Genomic DNA, 21846 nt, shown 5'->3' with positions numbered 1-21846 from the left:
TGTAATTTGGGTCACGCCGTGTAATTTGCCTTAAGCTTAAAGCGGACAGATGAGAGTTCCATTACCATAAATTTGTTAAAAATCACGTCTTTGAGATTTTCATATTTTTGAGATTGAACAATGCTCTGCACTAAAAAGATCGTAAAATTGTAGATTATCTCTACAAAAACTATTGACTTATATAATTTATGATTGAACAAAGAAAACACAGCTTTTGTGGTTTCACACACAATATCAGACGTACGCGTACTGAAGAAGTGCATTTGTCATAGTTGTGTAAGAGACACACATTGTTTTCATAAGAGATGCCACGCAGATTTCCGCGTATAATGCGCAGCGTCTAATTTAAGCGCGGAAATCAGAGTCAGTTTTCGGTAATAGAAGTCACTTCCACTTATTATCAAAAGCTCTGTTTCACTGACACAGTTTCCATGTCCGTATTTACTGCGAGCTCGGGGGAGCGCTTTTCGAGCGAGAATTTCGCTTATTGTCTCCGACCATTCCCGGAGCCGAGGTCGTGTTTAACGACCTCGGGGATGCACAGGTGGGCGCCCGAACCCTTTCAACGACCAAATGAAAATCCTTTGAAAGTTTCCCACCGTAGTTTTTTGACTCTCTCTTTCAGACATTTCTTCTGCAGCCATTAAATCGTCGACACGTGACACAATTGTTAATACCGTAACAGCGGCTCTTTTGCGAGTTAACAGTTAAAAATACGTTGTTGAGCTGTAAGCTCGAAAATTGTTCGAAAAACCTCGTGAAACTTTGAAAGAATACAGAGAGACATGCGTTTTGTAGTGGCATAAATTTTATTTTGACATTTTTATTCATTTATTTTTTTTTTTTTTTTGCAAATAAAAAGATTTACTTTCTCAGTTTACAATCGAAATTAGAATCGGAGAATTTAAAAAGAGCTGGATGAAATTTTAAGCTTTTTTTAAATCGTGTGAATATATAACTTTATTGTTCCCTCACATTCGATTTGACAATCGTTGACAAACGCGAATTTACGGAATGAATTTGACATAATTGGAGAGCCGCGTGCTCAACAAGTCTTTCCTAGGTGTCGTTTTGCTGGAATGTGCCACTCATTCTCTTTCTCTCTGGTCTATTCTTCAGATCGAATTATAGTAACGAGTGATTATACCAAATCTCATCGCCGCGTACTCGTCGTTCGAATGGCAAAGGTGCTCCGACGGAGAACCATTAAAATTTTTTCTAATGTGTTTAAACAGTCATTTTCTATCACAAACTTGTGAAAGAGAAAAAAAATTATTTACAACTTTGTGTAACTGTCGCGTGTTTTTCTCTTCAAAATGTAAATCTAGAACAGAAAATTTCTGCTACAAAAACAATTTAATATAATTAATTAAACATTTGTCGGGAGCATATTTTAACACCGTCGATTTAGCATATCGCGTGAAAACAATTATGTTTTTGTTTGTTTTTTTTTTTTTTGTTCTTGTGCGCGAGTCACGCACAGCCTTTAAAACCCGAGTCTACGAGTTGCGCGCTTGAGCACACTTTCTCACTGAAAACTGCATTGTAACGACGAATAGACGTCGTTTGTAAATTAACGTTGATTACTTTGCAATATAACTCGGACGTAGACTCCGCGTCCTTGCAGAACTAGCTATTTGAGACATGACCCGCGTTGATTATTCAGAATAGGAACGTGATATTCAACGCACAACAATCGATTGCACCTGACTATGGCGACTATGGGAACATCGGAACGATACGAGTGTATACCGATACGCGAGACTCCCGGTGGGAATTTTGCCTGCACATGTATAATTCCTCGAATAGTAGGTTAATCGCCAACAAGCAAAACTGTCATGCATGCATTTTAATTTCGCGCGCATCGTATAACTCGCACATGGCGCATTCGCTTTAAAGGGAAAACCGAAGCTTATTGAGATAAAACTTATTGAGATTTCAAGTTACTTTAAATTATAACAATCAAGAACAAATAAAAGCTCACATGTGGTATCAAACCTAGAGAAGAAATATATTTGGTCAGTGTGTGCCAGATGTTAATGCGCGAATAATATATTTTATTTAAATGTGTGTGTAAATTATTAACATGTAATTATTCGAATTTCAATTCGAAAATTCATCTTGGACGCTTGGTTTGCATCACATGTAGATGAAATATCCCATTTGTCTCCTCCCCCCCCCCCCTTCATAATTAAAATTCAGTTCGAATTATTACATGTAATAATTTACATGTTTACATAAATAAAATATATTATTCGCATTAACATCTAGCATATTGGCTCACATCATCGACCGAATATATGTTTCTTCTCTAGTTTATTTTGAAAGTTATTTTTACGTTATTAAAGTAAAAAGACTATTCTCAACAACGAGATATTACGGAAAGTTGGCAACTCGGATTTTTATTTTTAACTTTTTTTTTATTTTTAACTCTTGTTTCCCTTTCTCAGAGTTTCTGCTGCAAGCTTCCTAGGTAAATTGACCGAACTGATTGATGTCGTTTATCAGAAACTGCAAAACTGTGTTCAAAATTGAATTACTGTTGAACTTACTTGTAAGTTTTGTAAATGTGTTCAATGTCTGCGCATTTACAAAACAGCTTTGTAGTGTTGGACTATCGGTAGCGTGTCTCTCGACCAGTATATCAAACGAAATCGATACATTTAATGCAGGCTTCGCGGTATAACGCAACGATGCACACGCTCGCGGGAATTGCTTTATGAGTCACCGGATGACGGAGGCGATAACGCCAATAAATCGTAATTAATCTTCGTCATCGATCGAGCGAACGTCTTCCGGCTGACGTAAATTACCCATCAAATCTAAGTAATCCGCCCAACAAAGCACCGTGCGTTACCCCTTGTTCTCCCTTGAAACGTTTACTCACCTTCCCTATCTCTCTCTCTCTCTCTATATCTATCTATCTCTCTCTCTATCTCTATCTATCTCTCTCTCTCTCTCTCCCAACAGTTTGATCCCTGACGAGGAAACGTCCCGCTCGTTTACATAAGTCTGACGGATACGTGAGCAAGCGCATGTCACGGAAGTACTCGAGGTTGCAGGATTTAGCGTATCACAGTCCGGGTCAAAGAGAATAGCGTATAAGGGTTCCGCGAGCTTGTTGTAACATCTTTCTTCTCGCCCGCTTGCTTAGACACACCAGATTTCAGAGGTGAAAGGAATTATTCAGCGAAAGCCGCATTGCTCGTGCCGCACGGATATCGAATTCTTAAGAAATCCCAACTGTCCTGGGAACAGAGAAGTCCGGCGATTTAAAGAGAAATAGAAATAAGGGTGAAGGATGAGACATCATTGAATATTGCATGAATCCAGACTCTCCGTGAAACCTCTAATCTAGACCGGATGTCGTTTTCTTTCCGGACTACGGAAGTTGCGTTTTCCAAGCTAATTTAATATATATGAGACGTCGACTGAATGACAAAGCAAAATGCAATATACCGTTTGCGCTTACCGTTGCTATTTGTCATTGACTTTGTTGTTGTGATCAAGTTTATTTAATGTTAAAAATTTTTGTTTGACTGATATTTGTAACTTTCTAGTGTCGAAAAAGACAAAAATAAATCGCGAAGTTAACGTTAATTAATAAAATTGTAGTCTCGTTAATAAAATGTATTTTGAAATGTTTGTATTATTCTAACCAAACACATTATCCGGTATGAAATATCAATAAAACCGGCGCAACGCAATCGAATATTTTATCATTGTATATATGTATAATTATATTAATTTTATCGCTAATAAAATTATACTTCATCAGATGAGTAAAACGATATATCGCTCTGGACTCCCTTAGCAAACAAAATGCACACTCAAACCACGTAATTATTATAACGCATTACATAATTTTCACCTAGATGGAAACTATAAAGCGCTAAATTAAATACACCTTTTCTTTCTCTCTCTCTCTCTCTCTTTCTCTCTCTTGTTCGCCAAATTAATAGTTGCGTTAAATCAATAGAATCTATTTTGCGACGAAGTATGTCGCTTCGCAACATCAGTTGTAAACGCGCGATGTAAAATTAGTTTTTAGTGAATTACTGCGCGTAAATTTAAATTAACGCGTAAGTCTATAAATTTTCGGTGCACACAAATTGGAACAGTCGTAAGAATTTGTCGTTCGAATCTCGACAATACCGCACCGTCGGTGAATAGCGACGCCGAAGATATACGCACGCATTTCCCCGACGAATTTTGCCCTTAATAACTTCACCCTTGCGACAAACGGTCGCAAAGAACGCGGCGTGCCACCCCCTCTGTGGAATTCGTCGCGGTGCGCCATTAAATGCATACCACGCGCAAGGAATATGACACGGTAACAAAGAAAAAAGCAAGAAAGAAAGAGAAAGAGAAAGAGAAAGAAAGAGAGAGAGAGAGAGAGAGAGAGAGAGAGAGAAAGAAAGAAAGAGAGAAAGAGAAAAAGAGAGCGGTATCAGCTGGCACATCTGTCGCTCGACGTGTCTGTCGAGAGATAGGGTAGTTTCTAGCTGGCGACAAGGCGAGGAGACTGGGCCAATCAGCGTGTAATCTGTTTAGGTTTGCCTATTTGACACGGATGACTAACCGCAGCTCGCTGCCTGTGCGAAGCTTACAATTCTCTCGGCGACAGGGAATACTTTATGAGGCCGACAGATGCATCCCCCGGATTATCCTCTAAACACACAGAATCCGTCTCGCATGTTTTATTAACCACTATACGCGCAAGCACAAGCGAGATAGCAGCTATTTTACAACGGGGATGATGATTGTGCGTTTGAGACTTGAGCTCCGAGTCAATGACGCACAATATGAATCTATTCATCTTGCATCAGTTTTTGCGCAACAACGATAATAATGACGACGACGACGATGACGATGATGACATCGATAATAAAACGTTTTACTATCGACCGTTCTTCTTTTGAGCTTGTTTCTCGATTCATCGCGAAACTTTTTTTTTTCTAAGTTATTATACAAGTATATTACAAGAGACACTTCAGAGGAACAGTTCACGATAGTATTATAAATAACACGCGTATCAAAATTAATAGCAACAAGAAAAAACCGATAAATAATAATATTACAAAATAAAACATGTGTTACAGAAACGAAGACTTAAAGTATACAGTTGCATCCCATCGATTTTATCGCGTCGTTTTAACCTGAAGTTAAGTTAGAAAGTCTACGTGCGCGATATATATACGGCAATAAATATCGGTGTATATCTAGCGCGGTTTCAAAAATGAAACATGACTCAGAAATCTTCACCCTCGATGTTTCGGAGAGCCAGCCTTAGGAGAAACTGTGCGCGCTAATTTTCGAGTTTTATTTGTCCCTACGGTTCGTAAGTCCGTGATAAGCTGATCGGCTTACAACAGAATTTGCGCATAAGCATGCGAGCATAAATTTGCATTAATTCAGCAATGGACTACGTCGCTCTCGTGCGTGTATATACTGCGAGAAAACGTGCAACGTAACGCACGCGCGGAGAGAAAAATCACCTAGTGGATAATTACAAGCCACTATGTATATGCGAGTTGCGCACAAATGCTCTTAGTATGGTTTCCCTTACGAATCCTATTTATGTTGGAAATCTCGCCGATTTACGTGCGCGTATCTGGAAAATTTGCCGTATTTTGCCAACACATTTTCCAGCGTCTATCGTATTCGTTGCACGCTCTATTCCGCAATTTGCTGTTGATTCATTTATAGTTCGTTAATTGCCTTATTATTGTTTCTCTGAACCACACACAGAGAGTGCTGTTTTAGTGAAATTCGATCCTACACCGAGAACACACAACGCGCTATAAAGTTTATCGGTAATGCAAGCGCTTCTTTAAATGTCGCAATTTATTGGACAATTTTATAAGTACAAAATATTATTATTATTGTTATTATTTTGACATGTACAAATGGAATTTTTGTCGCGATTTAGTCGAGTCTTTAATCTGCGATAATACTTTACGTTCATATTTCAGTAACCACACGACATGCCGAGTCGTTACGGGTGCATTTGCCGGAAAATTAGAGCAGAAGGTAATAATTTATTGTCAAACGTAATCGTTTATCGCTCGCACGATGTGCATTAGCGTTTTGATTTGTGTGCGAGCAAAATGATCGCGTTAACGATAATTAAAACTCTCCCGAGGTTTACGAGCAATTCCCGCTGGAAGGATTTCTTAAGATAGCAAGATTTACGAGGGCGAGCTTTTCATTTTTACGAACTGCGAAGACTTTGCGCTTTTGTTACGCCGGCAAAACTATGAATTATCTACATAAAGTTTATGCGTCACTCGTAAGTTCTCTTCTACTTATTAGTCACTCGGAGCTCTCTCTCTTTTTTTTTTTTTTTTAGTGTGAAGTGACAAACAAGTTTTTTTTTCTTAGAATCTTCTTAGAATAAACAAAATTTTATTCAATTTGCACGAATATATAAATTATACAAACCATACAAATTATATATAAATTGCTCAAGATTGTATAAATATAGAAATTATACGCGTCAAATAAAATACTCTATATTTGACTTTTTCTCTGTCTGTCAGCTTTATAGCGTAATGACTCTACAAGACATTGAAATCATAAATATAGTATTCCTACAGAACACTCTTATATCGATCTGCTGATTGTACAATCAACAGCTAAATCTTTTAGCTTCTCATATTTAATCAAACGTTCGCACATGTTCTGATATGCAAAATGCAAACGTTGAAAGCAACGTTAAAAAACGCAACGGTTTTTTATTTTTGCAAGAAACCTAATTTTTCACATTCTATCGTAGAAAGTTTAATTTTATTATAAGCAGTAAAATTGTTTTATATACGATGTAATCAAGTAAAACCAATATACTTTGTAATTTATTAGAAAAAGTAGATTACACAGAAAAAGAGAGTCCAATTCCATATAACGATCCCAAAGGTGTAGAAAAAATTTCGTGGAAAATTTATTTATCACGCGCTCCTATCTCTCGGAAATGTTCGCACAATTTGCGATTGTTTGAGATGATGATGTCCTCGGGGACAAACCAAAATGCTGGTTACATGGCACAGTTTACAAAAGATCGATAAGAATCACTTATTGATAGCAATTTGTCCAGACATCAAGCTGTCTGGCTAGTATTGTTGTCTAGCAAATATTTTTATACTTGCTTCTTGAACTGTTGATCAATTTATAATACATAATGTAACACATCGTGGCAATGTATCATTTAATAACGAAACGACAGAAAAAGAAACATACGGATGACGATAAATAGACTCGCCTTTGATCAGATTATCTACAAAAAGAGACATAGAGCGATATATTTAGCAAGAGTTGATAACAGTTCTTTTCTCTATCGATGAAATCGTACATATATGTGCTTTCGGCGTCTAGGGGGCGATTTTCCACTGGGAATAGGAACGTCTGATCGTTTGATTATCCACGTTATACCCGACGGTCGTAATTACAAGTCGAATACGATATTCGTCACGCCATCTGCTATATCTCAGAACCTTCTGAGGCAAAAGATAGCCGCGGAGAGAGTCAAGTCGACGAAGAAAATAATCGATGTCGGAAGGGATCTGATGTATGCAATTATGCAGAATTTTTTTTTATCGTATGTTGAGCACATATAATATAATATGTGCCTTCAGTACTTATAAATAAATTCATCGATGCAAATTTATGACAACTAAATATTATCCAGTCCAGATTTTTAATTTTTTTTATTTAAACATATATATATATGTATACGTACGCATTAAAGATATGAAAAATATCAGTTTGCAACGTAAAAACTTTTGGTAGCTCTGCTATGCGTTAGAAAACTTGTGAATCGTATCTCAAATCCTCATTAAATTAAATACACGTCTGCATCTCGTGCGTAATATTATATATTTCTGAAAATATCTCGACTGTTATCTATATTTACATCACACATATTTAAATATTCTCTCTCATTTCTTGTTTTGATCAAACACGCGAACCGTGACAAAAACATAAAATCTCCAAAATTCTCTGACACTTCGTTGTATCGTGTAACAAATTGTACCATAATATAACGCGTAGGAAATTTTCCCATAAATCCAGGGTAGCGAACGAAATGATGCCGAGGATATATCCGTTTCTCTAAAGGTCAGACTTTTACAGGAATGGAGATATATCCTGTTGTAGCTACCGAATATCACACGATATATCCACGTGCGGCGATATTTCCGAGCGGATTTAAGGTCGCGAATATGCACACGCGACTTGGACCACGCGCTCTCGGCGGCATGAGATAAGTCTATTTTATGTATATTTTACAAACCGGAGCGAGAAAGTGCGAATGACGGTTTATTTCGAAAAGGAGGTGAAGGAGGACACAAGCGCGGCTCAGCCGGAGCGCAATTTTCAGACAATTTCGTGTAATAACTTTTGCATGTAAAATCGCAATAATACGTTTTCCCGTCGGGCCTGTAGGTTGCTGTACGTTATGCAAAGAGCAACCTCTTCCGTCCTCTTCCCCGCTCGTTTGCCACCCTCGTGTTCGTGCCTCGTGTTCTCTCCTGTTCCGTTAATAGTAGTGGCCACTATGTGCCACGAGGTCAGTTCTCCGGATATGAGATACTAGAACCCCATCTTCTTCCTGATCTTTTTTTTTCTCTCTCTCTTTCTTGCAGAATCCGTTGTTTTTTACTCGCATATGCAATATATAACCATAACTTTCTAATTGCAAATATTATTTGCTTTCTTATCCACATACATTGTATTCGCAAAACAACGTTTCGTATTTTACAAATATATTCTATGATTCTGCATTTTATTCATTAAACGTTCAGTTTACATTTGATGACCTCGAACTTATTGAAAAACAATTTTCATGATTAATAAGGATTTTGCAGTGCTGCATTATGAAGAATATTGATTTAATAATGAGATAATCTGTACAATCAAGACTAAAACAATTTCAGTGCAATTTCTCTGTCGAATTTATCGATAAATCATTGATATCTTTTCTACGTTATGTATTTCCATCTCATGAATAATTTATTTTAATTGCGTTATTATGAAATTATTAATGACTTAATTATGCTGTTCTCTAAAATCTCTTCAAGGCAAACAAACAAATCCAGATATATATATATATATATATATATGAAGATATTAAATTATTTATTTTTATCACGCGCGCGAGCATTACGTAGTAATCCTGTTTCATTTGTCTTAATATAATGTATGCTCTTATAAGTTTATATTTAACTGAATAAAAGTATGCTGTTGTAAGCAACAACAGTTACAAGCGAGATTGACAGCAATATAATGTTACAAGTTAGCACAGAATTGCACGAAAATGAAAAATGTAAATAAAGAAAAAAAAATAAAACCTGCACACAGATTATCAATCTAACAGAGAGAGAGAGAGAGAGAGAGAGAGAGAGAGAGAGAGAGAGAGAGAGAGAGAGAGAGAGAGAGAGAGAGAGATTTCCATAAAATTTTATATTTGAATTTTTATTCAAATAAAAAAGTTTTATTAAATTTAATGAGCATTAAAATAGACGTATGGCTTCAATTAAAATTGAAGTTCATTTTTTTACGACTATACTCTCGTTGCAATCGTTCTTTTGTCTTTTTTACAAAAAATATTTTATAATGTAAAAAATGTCTCTATATAGAACTTTCAGGAATATCCATTGTTGTCAATTATCAAAATTTGAAAAAAGTTATACGCTTATTTGCATTGATTTGTTTGCGTGCCGTTTTTATATTTAATCTGTGCGAGATATGTATAACAAAATTACATGTATACATAACAAAATTTGCAGCGTGCTTTACGCTACTACTATATTTAACTTAAGCATGTTTCATTTGTGAGAATAGCAACATTAAGAAAATTTATAGGAGGAAATTATGCTATTATAGTTACTTTTCCGCCACGATTTTAAATGACCCTTATAAAACATTTCTTGAATATTCAGAGAAAAGAAACTTACAGAATTATATTCTTTCTTTTTTTTTTTTTAGATATAAGTGTATTAAAAATTATCTATAAACCGTTCTTTCTATAATTTACTTCATATTAAAGGCGTTTTCGCAAAATGTACTTATTTGCATTTGTTTATGTTACAATTATATTATTTGTTTTATTTTTTTTTTCTTTTTGTGTTGTCGCTGTAGAAATGCGTTCAAGTCGCAAGACTTTGTAAACTTCAATTTAATTTAATTGCACGCAGTGTGCAATGGCTCATGAAATGGCCTGATTTATTTTCCGTCTATGTACATATACCGTACATAGAATGATAAAACACCGAGTGGAACCAAAACGAGAATTATTATTCCGATTCGTTGGCAAAAAAGACAGAGAAGTTGCGGTCGCATAAATACATGTGAGATTCCAACCGAAACGGACTGGAGCGAGCTGGGGCAAGCTTTTTTGCGAACATAATCGTGTTACGTTAAAACAAAGAAGGTGTTCACATTTTGTTTCTCGTTGTGTTTGCACACAAACAGAAAATACTCTGAGAAGAATTATGATTTCTTGCGAATTTGTAGTAAAACTAAAGAAAAAACCGTCAAGAAGAAAAGAATTATATTCTGAGAAAATGTAAAAGAATATAAGTTAATATTTATTTTATCACAAAAAACACGTGACGAAACACCAGTGTTCCATTATTTTATAATCCCAGATTTCACGAGTATATGAGCTTGTTCGAAATATCCGAATGTCAGCTTATTATCTATACATATATGTGAAATAACCGAAAGAATTCTCGCGTTATTAACAATCGTAAAAAGCGAGAACTGTGGCTTTTTACATCCAAATGTAATAAAAATCTCTTTCTCTCTCTCTTTTTTTTTAAATCTAAAATATTTTATTTTTAACTTTCAAAAAAAAATCATTTACATACACATACATATTAGTATATTAAAATATATTGTATTTCGCTTATTCTTGTATTTTAATTGTTTAAACTTCTACACGCTATTTCATCAATCATGTTCTTGCGTGGAAAAAAATATGTTTTCGCCGTCAACGCAATAATAACGAAACCGAAATACACGGAACATGCAGCAGTATTGCTGCAGCAACACGAGAGAGTGAGCTCCATCTTCATTTCCTGGAAATTGAACTCGACGAGGTTCGTACATTCGAGTGTCCTTCGGAAAATGGTGTATCGCTTCATGTAGTACACGGTGTAATATTTTTTCTGCACTCCGTCTCTGTGTGTAATGTCTAGAAATACTAGCTCCGCTAAGTCAAGATCAAACGGAATTACAAACATTGCGTCGTGTTTCATTTCGCGAAATCAAACAGAAAGCGTATTCGTTGTGTTTCCTGCGGTATCAAACGCGAACAACACACCGTGTCTCAAGTACCGAGCTTCGCGAAACTTAGTCAATCTCTCGTGCTAAGCAAATTGTTATTCATAGCGTATAACGTACCGCGCACACACATTGTACACTTACCATCAATATATTTTGTTTTTATATCATTAGTAATAAGATTTCTTTTCACGTACATTTTTTTTTAAATAAAATACAAACTTTGTGAAATCACGTACTATTATATATTGTTCTTAAAAACTATTATTGTACAAGTTTAACTAATTAGCGTAGCAGCTAACCGACATTTCCAGCCCCAAATACAATATCATTAACGGTGCTGAAATATTATACGTCCAATAACTCAATTTGCAAGTTTGCTATAACTACGCGGTTATTTCCAAATTTCCACCTACGCGCGAGTTTACATTGGACTATGCGGACCGTCTAACGTGATAATTAATATATAAAACCGCAACGTGCGATGGTAACACCGGTATTCCATTGTAAGTCTGTGGCCGCGAGTCTGAACCAACTATATATTCTACTTTTTTTCGGACACGTCGCGGCGCCCGGATGTCCGAGCATAATAAATTCTACCCTCTTTCGTCATCCGGTTCTCCTTTACTTATGCTTCACTCGAGTATAAATCGTCGCACGTACAACAATGAGCCGACTCTTCATGAATGACAAAAAGTCAGGAACACGCTCGCAAACTTCGGATACATTAGCGATTTGCGGAAAAAATCAACCGTTAAAATCAAAGAAAATGTTTGTGTATACGAAAAAGTCAAATATACACATAGTAATCCTGCAAATATTACGTTTATATTTTTTTAAATTATGTTATCCGTAATATTTATTCCTATACATTGTGTTGCAAATAATAATGAACGCGAGTGTATAGTAATTACTGTTGTTAATAATGTAGAGTATATAATACGATTGACACGAAACTACCGGTCACTAGAAATAGGATCATCTGTTGCAATCAGTTGAATATCATCAACTCCATAATGCGATGTATTATCGATATTTAAATCAAAGGAATTACAAATTATTCATACTACGTCATATATTAATGATATTGAAAATCTGATTTATGCAAATATGATTTGCAATAATGAAATTTCTTTTATATTTTTTATATTGACGTGTTAAAGTGAACATCAATTTCTACTCGAAGCAAGAGGAAATGTGATGTTGCCGGTAACAAAACTTCATGCGGTTTATTAATGTACATTTGTTTGTCATGTGCAGAGATGTTTTGATAAAAAGTATATATGTGATTTTGTACTGTAGATATGTATCTCTCTTTGTCTCTGTCTCTGTCACTGTCTCTGTCTCTCTGTCTCTCTCTCTCTTTCTCTCTCTCTCTCTTTCTCTTTTTCTTTCTCCACTTGTACAAGTTATACAATTTTTAGATTTTTTTTTTATCAAACTTCAACAGATATTTTCAAATACATATATATATATATATATATATATATTTTTTTTTTATCCTGTATGAAATAATATGTCAAATACGCATAGAATATTTTTATCCCGATCAATTTTTTAGTGAAGAATAACATTTGCAATTGACGTAACATTTTAATTTATATTTGACTTTTTGATTTTTATTTCAGTGGGTTTTTACTTCCCCGTGGAAAAAAACAAAGAATCGTTTTCAGAAATTTGATATCGCTACTGACCCGCAAAAGTGTCGTTGAAATCTCTAATTGTTATTGCGTTCGTAACCGTTTGTTTCGCTATCATCTTCGTCGATCGCCCGTCGTTCTGCTTTAACGATCCTCTTGCCAGCGCTTACACGGCCAATAGAGAATTGATTGACTTTGTTGAAATATATGTACATACATATTATCGTTCAAACAAGCGCGTCTGTTTAATTTTCATCACACAATGATATCGATGTAATGGCTGATTCCTGTTTTCTTCCCTTTGCATTGGGCCATCGTAAATGTCACAATTTATCAACCTCTACTATCAACCCCTATTTATCACCCGTTGACAATCAGCCAGTAAGCAAGCAGCCATGACGCAAATCATTTCCGCTATCCTTGGAGACGGAGGAAATTAAGCTGCACGATAACAATAACGGCTCGATAAGACCCGTGACTATACAATATACGAGTTTGGTTCGCCTCGATGTAATTGTGTTATACTCGCGGATTCGCTTTCCCGCGCTCGACGACAAGTGTTTCTTCCCCAATATTTTCTGAGACAATTAAGCGAAAGTTGCGTTTACAACTAACGAAGTACAAGATTGCAGGTGCCGTATTTGTTCGCGAGACAAAGGAGAGACGTCTAGCGACAACTGAATCTCGTTCGAGAGAAACGCTGCTGCTGCTGCTGTTGCTGCCGCAACTTCGGCGTCGCGCGAGTCCGGACGTTTAATTCAATGGGGCGGGAATAAGTAATGTACCTTTGATAAAGTCATCCTCCCTACTTCGGGGAGGACCGCAGCGCATTCCCAAGTGCTTCAGGCAACGGAGCTTGATTATACAAAGACAAGAGCAATTCCGCGCGACGACGACGATTCGGACGACTCGGCGGAGAACCTCGACGCGCCTCGGTCCCAGATATTCCCCGTTTTATGAGTCAGCGCAATAATCCTCCCGCAGTGTGTATTAACGATAATCTTTACTGTTAAATCGAGCTTAGTCCGGATTCCCCGCATTAGCGCCGGCTGTTGCCCGCATTCGCGAACGAGAAAACGAACAAATCGAATAATCGTCCGAGATATAACTCTCGCGAAAAGTTTTCGCGTGCATGTAAATTGGTTTTAATTGTATTTAATGTAAAACATATACAGATGAGAGAAATCATTCGCGACAAGTCGCAAAAGATCAGAAGTTTGATTGATTGTTTTACTTATACAGTGAGTGAGAGATAACACGTGTCAAAAACGAGATAAATTTCTGACAAATGGAATATTTGTACTCAATTCGTGAAGCTTCGAAAATTTCTCTGCCAAAAGCGTTAAGGTAAACAGTGGTATACCCATGAAAAGCTTAAGCAAATACAAAGTTGCCCCGGGAAAGGTGCGCTCTGCTAACAAAACTCGATTCTCGTATCTCAACTCAGCCGCACCAAAAATCTAACTTCTATAGTACCACATAAAGACAAATATTATATAGACCAAGAAAGAAAAAGAGAGAGAGAGAGAGAGAGACAGAAAGCTGAACGATAATTTAAATTCTTGTTATGACAAAATCTATCTGACAAACACACATTGCATAGATCTGTTCCTGAAGCTATTTTAAATGTTCTACACATTCCGTGTGTATGCGTATAATATATAGGTTGTCCGCGGGTGTACAGTCTCATTAAATTTTAATGAAATAAACAAAATATTAACGAGATGTCAGATCGATGAAATTTAATTTAGTTGCGATTAGATGTTGAGATTGTTCAAACGTGATTATTAATTGTATTAGAGTTTTACATAAATTAGGGAACTTAAAATAATTTATTGTGTAAAGTGTCAAAATGTTGACAGAGGATAAAGTACATACATACATATATCGCGAAACGAGACACAAAAGAAACTTCAAGTGCAAACTTTTGAAGCAACTTTCCTGAATAAAGCCAAGAGACTTTCGATAATCAAAGGTACTCGGGTGGTGTTCGATCCTTTACCGCAAAATATACGACAGGAGGTCTAGCGTTTGCACTCGCTTGGAAATTATAGTCAGATAACAACGGAAAATTACAACCACACTATCGAACGAAGTTTCGACCGCTACGTGAGCGTTATAACTAAGAGAAACGTCAAATGTTAATAAGTGTGCAAAAATATATCTTTGTCAATTTAATCGCACAGCTTTATTCGCATTTTTTTTTTTTTTTTTTAATTTCGTTGAAACGCGTTGTGTATCGCGCAAACAACTCCACGTACATTTCGATACTTTATTTTTATCTGAAAATAAAATAATACACTTGACGCAAACCGTTGCAACAATTTTTTAAAAATAATTTGTATAATTTATGACGACATTTTTTTTTTTTGCGCACGTCTGCAATAAATACGGCTGTGTTGCTGGAATAACAGCGATGATTTGTTGGCAAAGAGAATCATGCTCGCGCAATTTAAAAAATGCAACGAGATAACCTCGCGCACTGTAACACAAGCTACATAAATATCACAGACGAATAAGCCATTAGTCTTAATAATCTTTCTTTGAAGAATTGCAACGTCAGTTCGTGCAATTTTAATACTAGTCTAGCAAACTTTGGTTGCGCGCGCGCGCGCGCGCTGGCGTTCCGGTACGTGTTGTAATTTTTATCGCTCTCCCCCGGTGAGAGAAATTCGTTTGCGTTTAGAAATTTAGTGTCGCGGCGCACGGCAGTGTATCTTTCGCTCCATCACATTTATACCGTTTTAAAACTCAATTTTGCTTGACTCTATCGAACAATGATTCCGCAATCTGATTCTCATTCCGATATCGAATACGTGGAGTTACGCAAAGTATGTATATCGAAGATCGAAATTGTCGTACGTGTGAGAACTTCGATGTGAGCGTTCAATTCGTTCAACTTTTCGAATATTACACGAGCGTAATGGATTATATGTGCTATTTAATATCAATACGCGAACATTCGGCAAACAAGAGACGTGAAATATATATTTTGATGATGTAGAATTTGCGCAATAGATTTTTTTATAAGCGGACTATATACATATTCGCGATATAAATCTGCTTTGTGGCACATTTATTTTTTTTTGACGTAAAATATGAATTTCTTCTTTTTTATTTTTACTTTTTTCCGTTCTGTTTATACATTGTCACAAAACATTTGACAATGTACATGACGTAATGTACACACGTGAGTGCATATATGTGTATAATACGTGTTTATCTGCTATATCAAAGAGATCAAATGAAATATAGGACAAATTTTCAACAACTGTTCCCCTTATGTTAACAATGTTATTTCATCCTTTTCTCTCACTTCTTTTTCTCTTCTTGCAGAATAATGAAATGTCAAGGATCCGTTGCGCATATTTTACGAAATGAGACGCGTTGCTGTCATTACGGCCGTCATGCGTCGCGTAACATCGATGAGAGCGGAAGGTATTCTCTTCCCGATCTTATGATTACCGACGTGACAAGCGACAACGTGTCGCACACGGGAACGGACGGTCCCTGTCTGCCGTAATTTGTCCGTGGCTCGTCATAACATTAAAGAGAAAAAGAGAGAGAGAGAGAGAGAAAAAAAAAGAAATCTGCACGCGAAGAAGAACTGGGCGAGCTATTATTGCTCTTCTCGTGGAAGCGTGAAATGGAATTTTTTATGACAGTTCCTACGGGTCGCATTTGTGTCGAGCGGAGGAATGGACAAGTCCTAATTCGGTCGACGAGAGTACCTACATGTAGAGATGTGAGTTACACGCGCACATGCATACGCGCACACGTACTACGATAGAGCGGGAATTAACGAAGACGAGGAGGAAGGCAAGAGCACATTCGATCATATCCTCGAAAATCCTGAACGCTTCTCAACCGGGAATGAAGCGCGGCATCAGGTCCCGCGCAATTTGAATTGCGAAGTGCGCGCGCTTATATCGGATAGGAAAAGTTGAAAATAGCTAATCGATCATCTTCTCATTCCGCAATACCTTGAGGCTGTCGTACCGCGTAAGTTATCCGCCGCACGGCGCGACTCGATAATGCTTTGAATTATAATCGTGAAAACGATATCTATTGAAATGGGATTAGTGTGGCGAGTGATCGATTAACCTCGCGGTTAATAAAATGCCAGGTATCGCGATTTGCGAAAAGATTCTTTTTTATAAAATTGTTTTTATTCTCGCAAAACAACTTTTTGCATACATAATTACTGCGATTATTATTCTGTTATTATTGAGTTTGAGTGTGTATCCGGTAATGTTGCACGTTTAACGCAAATATATAGCTTCAATTCGCCAATATAACGTTCGTGTCACTCTCGACACCAATAATGTTCGCATCTAATAGCGAACGCGTTTCCGTGTATGGGCGAGTTTTACGTTCGCGGGAATTTCAGACACGCGAGAATTGTCAATAAATCGAAGAGCAATTAGCGAAGTGGCCGAATATCGGTCGCGCGTCCACTTCTCCAAGCGATTTGCATAACACACAGCTAATCATAATCAAAGTAATTAATTCTCTCCCACGCGAGCACATTCTCTCACGAATCGTCATCAAGTAGAAGCAGCGCGAAACGAGCAGCTTGCGAGAGATTCTCTCTGTGTGTGCGCAGTTAGTTCACCCGCTAGTGTTATTATTAATTCAATTTGCATACCCACATTACACAGCAAACGTGGCGTAGCCAGAAGCGTCTTTAGCGCGGCAAAAGGATTCTCCTTGAAAATGCGTACTGCATTTTTAACGTATTGCAAATTAGAAGCAGAATTGCATTGCGTGTTATCCCGGTAATGCGAGTACTTGTGTTTTATTATGAAAATAAGATTATTCCTTTTTTCCAAAAAAAAAAAAAAACAAAGAACGCGTCTTGGTGTACTTAATTCAGTTTAAACATGTGTGCCATATGAAATGCCGGTTTTCGCGAGACACATTTACTTCTTCTGATTTAACTCGATTAAACTGCATTTAATTTTATTTATTCTTTTTTTTTCGGAAATCTTGCGCGTTTCTCGCGCGCGAAAATGAAATAAAAAAAAAAAAAAAAAAAGAAAGACTACTACGTGTGTGTAATGCAATTTTTAAATTGCAGATAATTAAACCACTCTTTGCGCCGAATACCAACAACATACAAAATCGGTGCTTGATACAATCAAACAATTTTTTTTTCTTTCTACCGGCCGATGCAGTGTGTGCGTATCAATTTCCAAAATATTGATAATCAATCACTTCCGAAAGGAATTCATTTCGCAGTATATCAAATCCATTTGCCAAACCCAAGCGTTTCTTCCCCTCCCCAGATAAACATGATCGAAACAGATGGAGATAAATATGAAAAACAATTTTTCGCTTTATGGCGACGCGAAATATAAAAACATGGAAATTCTATCAAAAAAACCAGGCTAATCTACTCCGCTTGTGTGCCATTTGCACTCATTAAGCTTCACCGACCCCGCAAGCACGTTTTAACCATCCGAGCGTTAAACCGTTATGGCTCCCCATGGATTAAATTGATTCATTTTACGATAGACGAGTAGAGAGCACGTAATTCCGGTGATTGAGTAGCGCGTTCCAGCGAGTAAAAGAATCGCCGACACAGAGTAGTAGTAGTAGTAGTAGTAGTAGTAGTAGTACGCGGCACGCCGATAATGGGGCGCGTGTTAATTATTCGTTTTAACAAGTTCGCTGATGGATCCGCGATATTCAGCAGGACGATTCATTAAGGTATTACTCGGAAACCTTCTCCGCGCCGCGAGACGGAAAAATTCTATTATCACGCGCCGCGTCGACGGAAATCCGCCGCGTTCATCGAGCGGACACGCGGCGTAATCTCTGCCACTCGGCCATTGTGTCCAGAAAATACTGATCGCGTTTCTCCGGATGTCACGCGTACACACATAGAAATAGCGTAGGCGGACGCGATAGATGGACGGTAATTCGCGAAATTACGCCTCGTGAATGAAGATGAATAGTTGACTAGCGGTGAATTACCTATTTCGCGCGTTCGCGAATAATCTAAATCCCATGGCGCGTGTCGGGGAGCGCGACAATGGCGATGATCTCGCGCCCGTTTCAAACACACACCATCTGTTTTGTTCCGATGCGCCGGAAATGCGGCTCGAGCGGCGGGTCGTTGCGTTTTCTTGTTTCCGATTCATTTTCGAGCACTGAGATGTATCTCGTTTCGACGCTCACGACGATCAAAACGACATGTAGATGCGCACGTCTGCGATTTAAACGTTAAATATCTTCGCGCGCACAATGCACGAATGACGTAATCATATCGAATCGAGATCCGCACTGTATCGTATTACTTAAGTTGTCAAATGTGATTTACGGTCGCGCCGACAGCTGTCTTGAAAGATTTTAAGACGTTCGCTCAAAAAAAAACGATCTCACGACGTTAGATACATCATCTGGCACGACAAAACGTCGAATATCCGAAGTTTGTAACTGTTTTTCTTTTCAAAAACCTGAATATTCTATCGCGCGCGTTTCCGTTTTTCTTCCTCTCTCTCTCTGATGGAGACGCGCAGCTAGTATAATTTCAGTAGCGTCATATACGATGAGTTTGCAAGCAAACTAACTCGAAACTAACTCCGAAAAACGTGGATCTAAACTCGAGAACTGATAGATAATCGATTAGCTTTGAGCATTTTTATTACAGCGCAAAAGCATTTGAGAGCTACCGTCCAATAAAAAAACTCCTTCCGCCAGAGATGTAAGTTAGAAAACGCATTGCATATTCAGCGTTGCATATATACGGCCGACTGCATATTCGGCAGAAAAATTTTCGCGGCATCGCTGATAAATTGTATTAGGTACGTTTATATCGTCTCGAGCGTATATGTACGTAAATCGATGTATATTCGTTGCTCATCATCATCATCGTTCGCTGTTGCGCGCGTATAGAAGATCTGAAAATCTAAGTGAAAAACTTTTTTGCGGAACGTTATTATAAAAAATTATAGTTTGTTATTATTATAAATATTTTATAGTTTGTTTAATCGCGATAATACCGTGTGATATGTATTTTAACCGGTTTATCAACGTCGCGAGTGTTGCGTCAAGTGTACACATATTATTGTTATTGTTGCACCGAAATGCTACCAAAATTGTTGCTGCTATTATTGCGCCGTTTTAAACACAAGCGTCATTAATCTTTCATGCGGATATTCGTACACGCACATTGTACGAATATTAGCACGATATTTGAAACACCGTCAATTCGCGCACCTCTTGTTAATTATTGTATTAACCACTGAATGTGCTTCATTACATTTAGTCTTACAATTTGTAAACGAGTAACATTTTGCCAAATTTAATAAATTTAATAACTTTTAATTAAATTAGTTCACCAAATTTTATATATCACATTTAATTCAGTTTTGTTTTACAAAGTAATATACGTTTTAATTCAATTTTGTTTTATAAATTTATATCTTCAATTACTCTGCGTGTCTCTTGATTAACCATAATGTCGTTATTCATAATGTAAAACTTATTAGTGTCTTAACATTCGGAAATGTTAATACAACACACACCGCGAAAGCATCAAATATCAGATTATTAGTGTTTTCTTTTAGGAACAAATACAAATCTTATTCAAGAGTAATTGTTTTATCTGAGTAATTGTTTTTTTTTGTTATTAAAACAAACTAAGGATGCGAAAATACTACGCCGACAATTACTCAAAGATTAGATCCCGTTATAAAAACCGCTTTTTTTTAACACTTTGTATATATATATATATCAGAGAAAGTTTTTTATCACTTCACAAAAAGCTGCAATATATATTCACACAGACACCCACACCGATGTAAAAAAAACGAATGAAGTTGACTTACGGATCTCGGAACTACACTTTTCGGACACGGTGTACGAACTTCCTGGACGAGGTGGCGTTCTCCGTTTGCAACACGTTACTCCGGAAATGCATCCGTATAGCCGCAAGTGCAGCTCAATCCTATGCTAACTCCGCGGGATTCCCAGCAAGTCTCCCTCGCGACACAATAGATCCAGAAAAAGAGCTGTTACTTGTGGCTCAGAGTTGCGCGCACTTTTACGCGCCGTTCACCGCAGTGACACGATGCAGTCACTTCCGGTCTACGTTTCCGTTGCGGCTGTACGCGAGATATCGCGTATCAACTTTGCGATAAATCTCACGACAGCTCGTTTGACGACACGCAGCACTGCTTATATACGAACTGATTTCGAAAACGAACGTATATTCCTACGTGCGCATTCATTTGCGTCATTGCGATTTATCATTTCGATCCGTCCCATTGATGATTGACAAACTGAACTCGCTAAACTCCGAACTCGCTGAACTCCGAACTAGTCCCGGATAAGTCCCGGCGAATAAATCACCATGTCAGTTGTCTCTCGTCTCGCGTGATCCACATTCTAACGAATCGATCGGAGCGTTTTTCTTCTATACACTACCGCATTTTCGAATCGCGACTACGTTCCATGTTGTTACGCGCGAATACACGCACTATTCGATGAATTCGAAAATCGCGATTTCGGTGTATCGTGGAATTCAGCGCCGAAAAAAAAAAAAAAAAGAATTAATCGAGCAGATCGAGACGATTTCTCTCGGATTGACGCCGGATCACTGTCGTATCATTTCCTTGGACAGCAACAAACAAGGTTGACAGTGCGACAACGAGAGTAAAAAAAAAAAAGCGAGTGCGTGCGTAAATCCAGCGATACCGAGGCGCGAGCAGCACGTCGTGATGTTGGCAGGCGACTAACCTCCGAGAGCCGTTCTGCACCCCCGGATGCCGCGCATGCCCCCTACCTTAAAGAACAGCAACCCCCGCCCTCACATAGCCGCTCGGCCCCGTGTGCAGTTACCCTCCCTGAAAACCGCGTTGACTTCATCTTTTTTGACGAGGCAACCACCACTCTCTTTTCTCGCCTTCCCCGCGTCCTG

At 37.6% G+C, this 21846-nt stretch overlaps 1 protein-coding gene across 2 annotated transcripts in view; it reads right to left on the bottom strand.

The window, feature by feature from the left end:
- The window catches only part of LOC109858444 (limbic system-associated membrane protein-like), a 68079-nt gene extending 46433 nt beyond the window's left edge, over positions 1-21646 (bottom strand). For both annotated transcript variants that reach the window (XM_020435703.1, XM_020435704.1), the window contains exon 1: positions 20756-21646. The gene's annotated coding sequence lies outside the window, so the exon portion shown is untranslated. The remainder of the gene's footprint in view (positions 1-20755) is intronic.
- Positions 21647-21846: the final 200 nt, after the last annotated feature.

This window comes from Pseudomyrmex gracilis, unplaced genomic scaffold, assembly GCF_002006095.1.
Source record: "Pseudomyrmex gracilis isolate BER0280 unplaced genomic scaffold, ASM200609v1 scaffold_204, whole genome shotgun sequence".
Classification (NCBI taxonomy): Eukaryota; Metazoa; Arthropoda; class Insecta; order Hymenoptera; family Formicidae; genus Pseudomyrmex; species Pseudomyrmex gracilis.
The sequence above is the reverse complement of the archived record's forward strand: the minus strand, read 5'-3'. Positions and strand labels throughout refer to the sequence as shown.